Genomic DNA, 10,066 nt, shown 5'->3' with positions numbered 1-10,066 from the left:
TGTTTTCTTCTCATTTTGCAAAAACTCTTCTCACTAAAGTTAACAGTGACACTCCCCGCTCGCCTTGAAACCCAGTGGCCACTTCTCAGTCCTAATACTGCATGTTCCCACCAGCACCATGTACACAGGGCTTCCTCCTTTTCTCCTCGCAGAACTTTTCTTCACTGGGTTTCCAGGATGCGACACTCACCAGGTTTGCTCCCACACTTCTGGGTGCTTTCTTTGCCTCTTGTGCTGCATCATCTGCGTCTCCCTGACATCCGAATGTTGAAGTTCTCCAGGGCTCAGTCCCTGAACAGCTTCTTTTTTATATCTATGCTCACTCTCTAGTTGATTTCGAGTCTCCTTGCTTTAAATATCATCCTTATGTAGCCAAGTGCATATCCCCAGCCTAGATTTCTCCCATAGACTCCAAAGTCACATAGTTAACTTCCTACCTGACATCTCCACTTGAATGTTTATTAGGCATTTTAAATTAGCCATACATCTAAAAATGAGCTCATGAAATTTCTCCCTCTCCCCCCCAAAAAAACATGTTTTATTAATGGCAATTCCCTCGCTCTAGTTGCCTTGGTATAATTCTTAACTCCTCTCTCATTCTTCACTTCCAGGATTTTTGCAAATCTTAACTGTTCTACCTTCAAAATATATCCAGAACTCAATTATTTTTCATCACATCCTGTACCACCCAGATCTACCATCGGCATTTGATTATCACAATAGGACTCTAACCAATTGCTGAGCTGCTGCCCTTGTCCTCCACTTTAGCCTATTTTCAACACAACAGACTGGCCAATGTCACCTGGCACTGCCCCTTTACCATGAGTTCTTACTTTAATCAAAATAAAAATCCAGGTCCTTACTTTAACTCACAAAGCCACACATGGGCTGGACCCCCTTTTCCCCTCTGACCTCATATCTTAATCTTTTCCTCTTCATCCTCTCCAAGTCAGCCACACTAGCTTCCTTGCCATTCTCCCACACCCCAGGCATGCCCCCATCTCTAAGCCCCTCCACTCACCTCCCTTTTGCCTAAGATGCCCTCTCCTGGGTATGTGCATGGCTAGCTCCTTCACCTCCTTTGGGTTTTAATTCAAAAGACATATTTACAGTAAGATTTCCCTAGGCCACTCTACCTAAAATTTCACCCTACCCATGATACTTTATATACCCTCACGTTGCAATAATTTTTATCCCTAAAATGCATCACTATTTAACATACTCTAGACCATACCTACTTATCTTGGTTATTGCCCTTCTGCTAGATTAGAAGTTCCATGAAGGCAGGACTATTTATCTACTTTGTTCATTGTTGTTTTCCCAGCTGCTAAAACAGTGTCTGGCATAAATGAGCCTCTCAACATGTATCGGTTGCAGGAATCAATTATTTTCAGGATTATTACCATGGGTGCGCCAAGCAGACTATGTAATCTAGAAAGGATAGGCTGGACCAGCAGAAAGAACACTGACCTAAGAGTCTAGGAGACAAGGAATTTAGTTCCTGTTCTTTTGCTAATTTGCTGTGTGTCCTTGTGCAAATCTACAGAGGTCTATTTTCTTGTCTTGTAACATGAGTGAACTGGGCTGGATGATTTTCTATGTTCCATTCAGCTCATGAAGTAGCAGAATGTGAAGGCTGAAGTAATAGGAGAGCTATTTGTTGCATGGATTTAATGAAATGATTTATGCTCTAGGACTTTTCCATCTTTTTGGTCTGTGGCTTATAGCAGGTACGTCAAAAATTCATTTGGATGTCAATCCCTCATTTTCTTCTTCAGCTGGCTGTATGCACAGACCAACTTGGAAATCCCAGACCACCCCACTTGAGCCTTGGATCTTGGTTAGCTTTGTTACCGCTCTAAATCTTTGGTTCCTCTCTGCACCCTGTGTCTGATCTTAGCATATAAAGTGATTGAGAAGAGTCAGAGTTCAGAATAGGGCTCATAAACTTTAACTACGTTGCCACCCAGGCTGCCTCTTCCACGAAGGTGTAGGTGGTTGCTCTCAACATGACTGTGATTTGTGCGTTGCAGGCCTTTTCAACAGGGAACAGTGAGTGAATGCTGTCCATTCAGCACATCATACTGTCATTTCTGAGTTTTGCATCAATCACCTAGTAGACCTTGGCTGTTATTATGGCCTTGAATTAAAAAGGGGTCATGAGGACACTGTGGAAAGCTATTCTTGTAGGCACTCCACAAGCATTCACTGATGACCAGTAATGGAAACTGAGTTGGGTCTGGGCTTCAGAATCTCCTCTCCTACTGGCTAGCTACCTGCATGAACTTCAACATGGAACACAACTGTTCTCAATCTCTGTTTCTTATGCCAGACTTGAAAGTCATTCCTGACACCCCTTTCTCTTTCCCTTATACCCTAAATTTGTCAGTCACCAAATTCTGTTAGTTAAATTTGCATCCTGAATATCTTTAGACTCCACCCACTCTGTCCTTTTCTCTCTTGGACTTCTGTCAGGGGCTGTCTAAGCATGATGTTACTTTCTTCCTTAGCTTTCCCTTGCCCTTGGGTGTAGTCCCACAACATGAAGAATGACTACAGAGGGCATCTGAGCTGGCCCCCTATGCTCATCAGTCTTCCTTCAGTGGTTTTGAGCCCTCTGGTCTTTAATTTCTGTCAGGAATGTTCTTCCCTCAAGTCTCTTCACCAATTTACTGTTGCTCATGCTTCAGGTCCCTATTTCAATATTATTTTCTCACAGAAACTTCTGAGAAAGTTAAATCTCCTTGTTGTTAAGTTAAAACTCTCACAGCACTGTTTTACTTTTGTGGCACTTCTTACAAATGCAATTGAACACACACTTTCCTGTTATTAATTCTTTAGTTTGTCACTCCCATTAGATGGCAAGCTCTATGAAGGCAGGAATCTATTAGTCTTATTGACCATTGTCCACTCAATACACTCAATGCCTGACATACATTACTGTCTCGAATGTATTCTTGAATAACTGAAGGGATAAAATGAAGGTGATACCACTTCTCTCATACAGTTGTGAGGATTCAGTGAATTCATGCCCATAATATTCTTAGCACAGTGCACGGCACATATTCACATATTCAGTGAATTATAACTATTTCTTGAATAATAATATAGACACTAGTCATAAAGTACATGGTTAAGACCAAATACTGGGGACATTAAGGAAAGGGAAAAAGCCATCAGGATAAAAAGAGTTAGGAAAATCTGATATTTTCTCTACTCTCTTTTGTTGACTTTAGGGCTTGGTGCTAAAGCCCTAACTGTGCTGCCCCAATCTAAGTACAGTCCATGCTCTTTCCTCTCAGCAGAGATCCTCAGTGCTCTTCCACAATCTTTTATTTCCATTCTCAATTGACAGCCTATTGCTGTCCTGACAGAGGATCCTCTGAGCCTGCTCTGCTTAAGCTCCGAGATAGAACCACTTCCCATATACTAGCTGATGTTTGTGCCTTCTGCCTCTCTGAGACCATGAGAAACCAGAACACATCCCTCCATTTGTTCCCGGTCTTCTGTTCCCAGTGTCCACTCTTCTACCTCTGAGGGTATTTTATTCCCATTCCCTGAAGCAGAATTAACATGAGACAGGGAAGCATCAAAATCCTAGAGGAGAACACACACAGAAACTTCTTTGACCTCAGCTGTAGCAACTTCTCACTAGACACGTCACCACAGGCAAGGGAAACAAAAGCAAAAATGAACTACTAGAACTTCATCAAGATAAAAAGCTTCTGCACAGCAAAGGAAACAGTCAACAAAACTAAAAGGCATCCTAAAGAATGGGAGAAGATATTTGCAAATGACATATCTGATAAAGGGCTAGTATCCCAAATCTATAAAGAACTTATCAAATGCAACACCCAAAAAACAAATAACCCAGTTAAGAAATGGGCAGAAGACATGAATAGACATTTTTCCAAAAAAGCCATCCAGATGGCTAACAGGCACATGAAAAGATGCTCAACACCTCTCATCATCAGGGAAATACAAATCAAAACCATAATGAGATACCATCTCACACCTGTCAGGATGTCTAAAATGAACAACACAAGAAATAAAAGGTGTTGGTGAGGATGTGGAGGAACAGGAACCCTCTTGCACTGTTGGTGGGAATGCAACTGGTGCAGCCACTCTGGAGAACAGTGTGGGGGTTCCTCAAAATGTTAAAAATAGAACTACCCTACTATTCAGCAATTGCACTTCTAGGTATTTACCCAAAGGATACAAAAATACAGATTCAAAAGGATACATGCATCCCAATGTTTATAGCATCATTATCAACAATAGCCAAACTATGGAGAGAACCCAAATGTCCATCGACCAATGAATGGATAAAGAAGATGTGGTATATATGTACAATGGAATATTATTCTGCCATCAAAAAGAATGAAATCTTGCCATTTGCAATGACACGGATGGAGCTATGATGTATTATGCTAAGTGAAATAAGTTAGAGAAAAACAAATACCATATAATGTCACTCATATGTGGAATTTAAGAAAAATAGATGAATATATGGAAAGGAGGGAAAAAAAAAAGGTGAAGGGGAAACAAGCCATAAGAGAGACTCTTAACAACAGAGAACAAACTGAGGGTTGATGGAGGGAGGTGGAAGGGGGATGGGCTAGATGGGTGATGGGTAATAAGGAGGACACTTGTTATGATGAGCACAGGGTGTTGTATGTAAGTGATGAATCACTGAATTCTACCACAGAAACCAATATTGTACTGTGTGGTAACTACCTAAAATTAAAATTTAAAAATAATAATAAATAAATTATAAGATTACTGGACAGGAAATAAAATAATCTAATACTGGGGTGCCTGGGTGGCTCAGTCATTAAGTGTCTGCCTTTGGCTCAGGTCATGATCCTAGGGTCCTGGGATCAAGCCCCACGTCGGGCTCTCTGCTCGGCGGAAAGCCTGCTTCTCCCTCTCCCACTCCCCCTGCTTGTGTTCCCTCTCTCGCTGTCTCTCTCTCTCTTTCAAATAAATAAATAAAATGTTTAAAAAATAATAAAATAATCTAATACTTCCTTTCAAAAGTGCATTTCTGATGTAGAGTGAGATACTGAAAAATGAAGGATTTGGTCTTCAAAGTCAATGAGCTGTATTTGATTAGTCCCTAAAGAAAAAGTGAGAAAAAAATATATATATCATTTTTTCCTCCCTCATTTCAAATCTTGATGGTATAAACAAGAAATAGACGTTTATCCTGGGACACCTGGGTGGCTCAGTCGGTTAAGCTTCTGCCTTTGGCTCAGATCATGATCCCAGGGTCCTGGGATTGAGTCCTGCAGTGGGCTCCCTGCTTGGCAGTGAGTCTACTTCTCCCTCTGCCTGCTCTGCCTGCCACTCCCCGTTTGTTCTCTCTCTCTCTTTCTCTCTCTCTCGGACAAATAAATAAATAAAATCTTAAAAAAAAAAAAAAGGAATAGAAGTTTATCCTGCTGCAGAATTAGTGAACTCTTGCAAAACTCACCTGATCAAAGTCTTTAAATCTCATTGAATTCTAGAACTTCAGAAGGTTTTAGGAGTTTAGAAAAGGTTGAAGCCATGGGTCAATGAGCTGAATATCCCACTTGCTATTAGACTGAACAACAGATGATTTAAATAAGATCTCTCTATTAACCTGGCAAAATAAAAGCATCCCTCTAAGAACTGGCTGTTTCTCCCCACTGGGAAGAGTGTACCCCATTCTTAAAAAAAAAATAAAAACCACCACAGTATCATTATCACATGTAAAAAATCAACAATAGTTTTAAAAAATATCAAATATCCTTTCAGGGCTCAAATATCCTATCAGGGCTCAAATATCCCACATGATTCTAAAATTTTTTGTTTATTCAAATCATTATCCAAACAAGGTCTGAACATTGCATTTGGTTGACATGTCTATTGAATCTTCTGTGACCTATAAGCTTTTGTTCCCATCTATTTTTGCTTCTTTTGCAATTTATTTGTTGAAGAAACTAATAATTTGTTCTGGAGAGATTTCCATATTCTGGATTTTACTGATTGCAACTCCATGTCTGTTTTCTTGAATCTTGTATTTGTCTTCCCCCATTTGACACTTATTTCAGTAGATAAATGTATTCAATATTTCCCCACTCCACCTCCAACAAAAGGAATACAAAGTATATCCATGATAATACACGTAAGCTATGATCTCATTCAAATAAATGTAGATATGTGAATATCTACATATTGTTAACCTTAAAAATAAAGCCGTCAGTTATTTCAACAGCAAAAGATGTGTTTATTAGGGAGTAGCAGAGAATTGCAATCTGGGACAAGCAAGTTATAGCAAAACTATAGGCAAGTCCAACAAACAAGAGGGAAGGTTATTTTACAGAGGAGGAAATTGGGAGGGGTCGTTTTGAACAAAAGTCCACTGGAGAGAAGCAAGAGTCCAGTTGATGCCAGTTTCTCATTGGGTGATTTGCAGGGATAGTTATTTTTCTATAGAAATTGCAATATACACCTTTTGCTTTGGGGGCTGGTACTTGATGATTCTTTCCTGTTGAGATTCCTCCCTAAGGAGTCTGTAATTGACAGTTTTTCCTGTAATTGACATTGAGTGGTAGAACTCCCCCTACCAGCCCAGCTTCTAGTATCCTGAGTTCCCTTTAGTGAGATTTCCCTTTATTAACTTTCACAGTATGTATAAAGAGATATGGAAACAAGTAGCCACAGAAGTGTTGATAGTGGTTGTCTCCGGGTCAAGTTTTTAGTGGACTTGAACTTTCACACTTTTATGTGTTAACACTTGCTGTAATGAGTAGGTATTTACATAATCTTAATGTGTGGCTATTTTTTTAAATGAGGAAAACAGACAAAAATCCTAACTATCCTACATCCTCTCCATTTCTGATTTTTTTCACAACTTCTCTTTCATTGAGTTCTATTTCTCTTTCATAAGTTCACTTTCTTGAATAAATGAGAGATTCATTGATTTTACATTTTTTCACTAACTCAACAACTGCTTTTGGAATACTTGCTAAATCCAGATACAAAGATTTAAAGCTCTGGGCTGCCCTAAACAAGTGTGTTATAAAGTAAACGTGAACAAGCTGAGGCAGTCCTTCAGTCTGCTGGCTCCAGTCGCCCCTGATGAATTTCAAAATAAAGTCCAAATGCTACATTATAACATACAAAGGTGGTCCTGATCTGACCTTGCACAGCTCACTACAGCTACAGCTCATCCTTTTCCACTCCAGCCACTCTGAACTACTCTAGCTCTTTTTTCAAAAAGATTTATTTACTTATTTGATAGAGAGAGGAGGGGCAGAGGAAGAGGGAAAATCTCAAGCAGACTCCCCACTGAGCAGGGAGCCAATTCAAAGATCCATCTCAGGACCCCGAGATCATGACCTGAGCTGAAGTCAGGAGCCCGATGCTCAACTGACTGAGCCACCCACGTGACCCTGAACTACTCTAGCTCCTTGGACTCACCATGATTTCTCTTGCGTCTAAGACTTTGCTCACACCGATCTTTCTGCTGGCAAAAGTGTTTCTTTTTTTACCAACTCACATCCCCAACTCACATGGCTGTCTCCAATTCATCCATCATCCTTTAAAATTCATCTTGGATTTCACCTCTAGGAAGCCTTCCCTTAGGTGATTCCATCATATCCCACGCATGCTTCTATCACAGATATAAGGAATTGCCACATTACATGCTATTGGTGTATACATTTAAGCACCAGACTGTGAGCTGCAGGAAGGCAGGGAACCCTGTTCTAGCACATTCTCTCATAGCCTCACACTGCATCATGACATACATGTACTCCATAAGTAGATTTGAATGCATGAATGAGAAGCCACTTACTTAGTGACAGTTGCTTTCTTGAGACCTCCCACTGTACTATGTATCATCAAATCCAGTGGCTCCTTCTCAGCCCAATCTCCTCCATAGGCTTTAACACCACTGTCCACCTTTTCCTTCTCAGAAATCCTCTCTTCTTTGGTTTCCATGACAACATATTCTCCTTGTACTCTTCTAGCTCCTGGAATCTCTCCTTTTAACATATCTTTTTCTCCCTTAGACCCTAAAGTATTGATAGTGTCCAAGGTTAAGTCTTTAGGCTTTGTCTCTCTTCACTCTATATCTTCCCTTGGAAAACCTGGCCAGGTAGATGCCACCCAAGACTCAGAGGCTCACCCTGACTTTTGATCCTGAATTCCTGACCTAGCTTTCTCATGGCCAAACTTCCACAAAGATGTACTGTAGGATAGTGAGCTTAGCATATCTAAAAGATTACTCCTCTTTCTTGGCAATCCCTCCCCTATCTCCAGCATGTGCACACATGTGTGTGCGCACGCACATACACACATACACACACACACACCTTTTTCACTTTGGTTATCATTCCTATACTTCTGCTGTATTAGGCCTAAAACACCAGCATAAAATTTTTCACTCTTCTTTTTCTAACTTCAGTCCATTGAAAATGTTTGCCAATTCTACCCTGTCAAAGTCTAATATCACAACTCCTTTCCTTGAATGAAAAAATTAGTATGAACATTTCAACCACATAAAATTCAGAAAATATTGCAACAAATATTTCTGCTGTACCAGAGTCAGTTTTTTTCCTTCAAGAAATAAAATGTAATTATAACTAAGACAACCCTTATGCTGTCCAATTCCCTTACCCTTCCCTAATGTCTCTTGCCCTCTGTCTCTAGGTGCCAGGAGGAAACCTTCCCTCCAAGCTACGACAATCAAAAGTGTCTCCAGACATTGCCAAATATCCTCGAGGGGGCAAAACTACCCCCCTCAACTACTGCTGCTCACTATCAAGTGAACTATATTGCTTTAAGCCCTGACCCTCACCCACATGTTGAATTCACCCCCCCCCACACCCCCCCCCCCCCCCCCCCCCCCCCCACACACACACACACACACACACACACACACACACATCTTATACTCGAGTTATAAGGAGCTGCCTGATTTACCCTGACTCCCCATCTTATGGTCATGACCAGGTCTGGGACAGAATCTGTGGAGGCTGAGTTTTACCTTGACTAAAAGCTACGTTTGAGCAGAGGCTAGACTTCAAGTTCAGAAAAACAAAGCTATTTACTGCAAGAGAAGAGGGTACACCCTGGTCGGGAGAGAACAGCTTCAATATTTTCTTCTCAGAAACTTCCATGGAAGTGGGTGGTGCAACTCAGTAAGAAGCAAGCGTAAGGAATGAAAGGCTCTGAGAAGGAAAGAGGCTACAAGGGTTGGACTCATTGGTCCTAAGAGGGAACATCTGAGTATTTACCATGTTTCAGACACTGTTACAGTTACTAACCTCAAAACAGATTCCTGATGTCCACATTATCACCACCACCCTACAGGTGAAAAAAATGACTGAAAAGATGAGGTGATTCTCCCAAGGCCCCACAGTTCATGATGAGCAGAGCTGGGATTCAGACACAGGGATTTGGGCTCTACAGCCTGAGATCTCACCCTATGCTATCACACTCTCTCTTAGGAAGAAGTGCTTTCCTGAGCTCAGCTTTCTCAGCCTAAAATAAAGGGGAGCTTGGCTGGAGGGGCCTTCCTGCAAGGGATTAGAGCATTCAGAACCAGTTCTCCCGGATATTCCCAAGCCTGCGGGGCTAAGCATGATGCAGATTCACTTTGAAGCTAAGCTCTAGAAGGTTTGGGTTAGCAGCTCTGTCAGGGGTGTCCTCAGGCAGCCTTGAATGTCTAGTCTCTCCACTGCCCTCCTGCTTTGGGTGAAAGTGTCTTCTTTAAAAGGCTCCAAAGATTCCTCTTTGAACCTTCACATTATCTTCCTGCACTGACCTTGGACCTTCCTGTTCACTCACTGGTGTTTATCTCCACGTCCTCCCCAGATTTGTTTTATTTTCCTCAGTAAAGAAAATAGGCTAGAAGCTGATTTTCTCATCCTAAGTATACAGTTAAGTGCTGGCCCAAATAAGATGCCAATAAAGCTTAGCTAACATAACCATGCACTGCATGTCAGCTGTTTATGAGGCATTGTGCCAAATACTACATGCAACTTCTCCTGTAGTCCTCACAAACCCCTCTGAGGTACTTTTTTTTCTTTTT

Source organism: Zalophus californianus, chromosome 5 (genome assembly GCF_009762305.2).
Source record: "Zalophus californianus isolate mZalCal1 chromosome 5, mZalCal1.pri.v2, whole genome shotgun sequence".
Lineage (NCBI taxonomy): Eukaryota > Metazoa > Chordata > Mammalia > Carnivora > Otariidae > Zalophus > Zalophus californianus.
Note: the sequence above shows the minus strand (reverse complement) of the source record.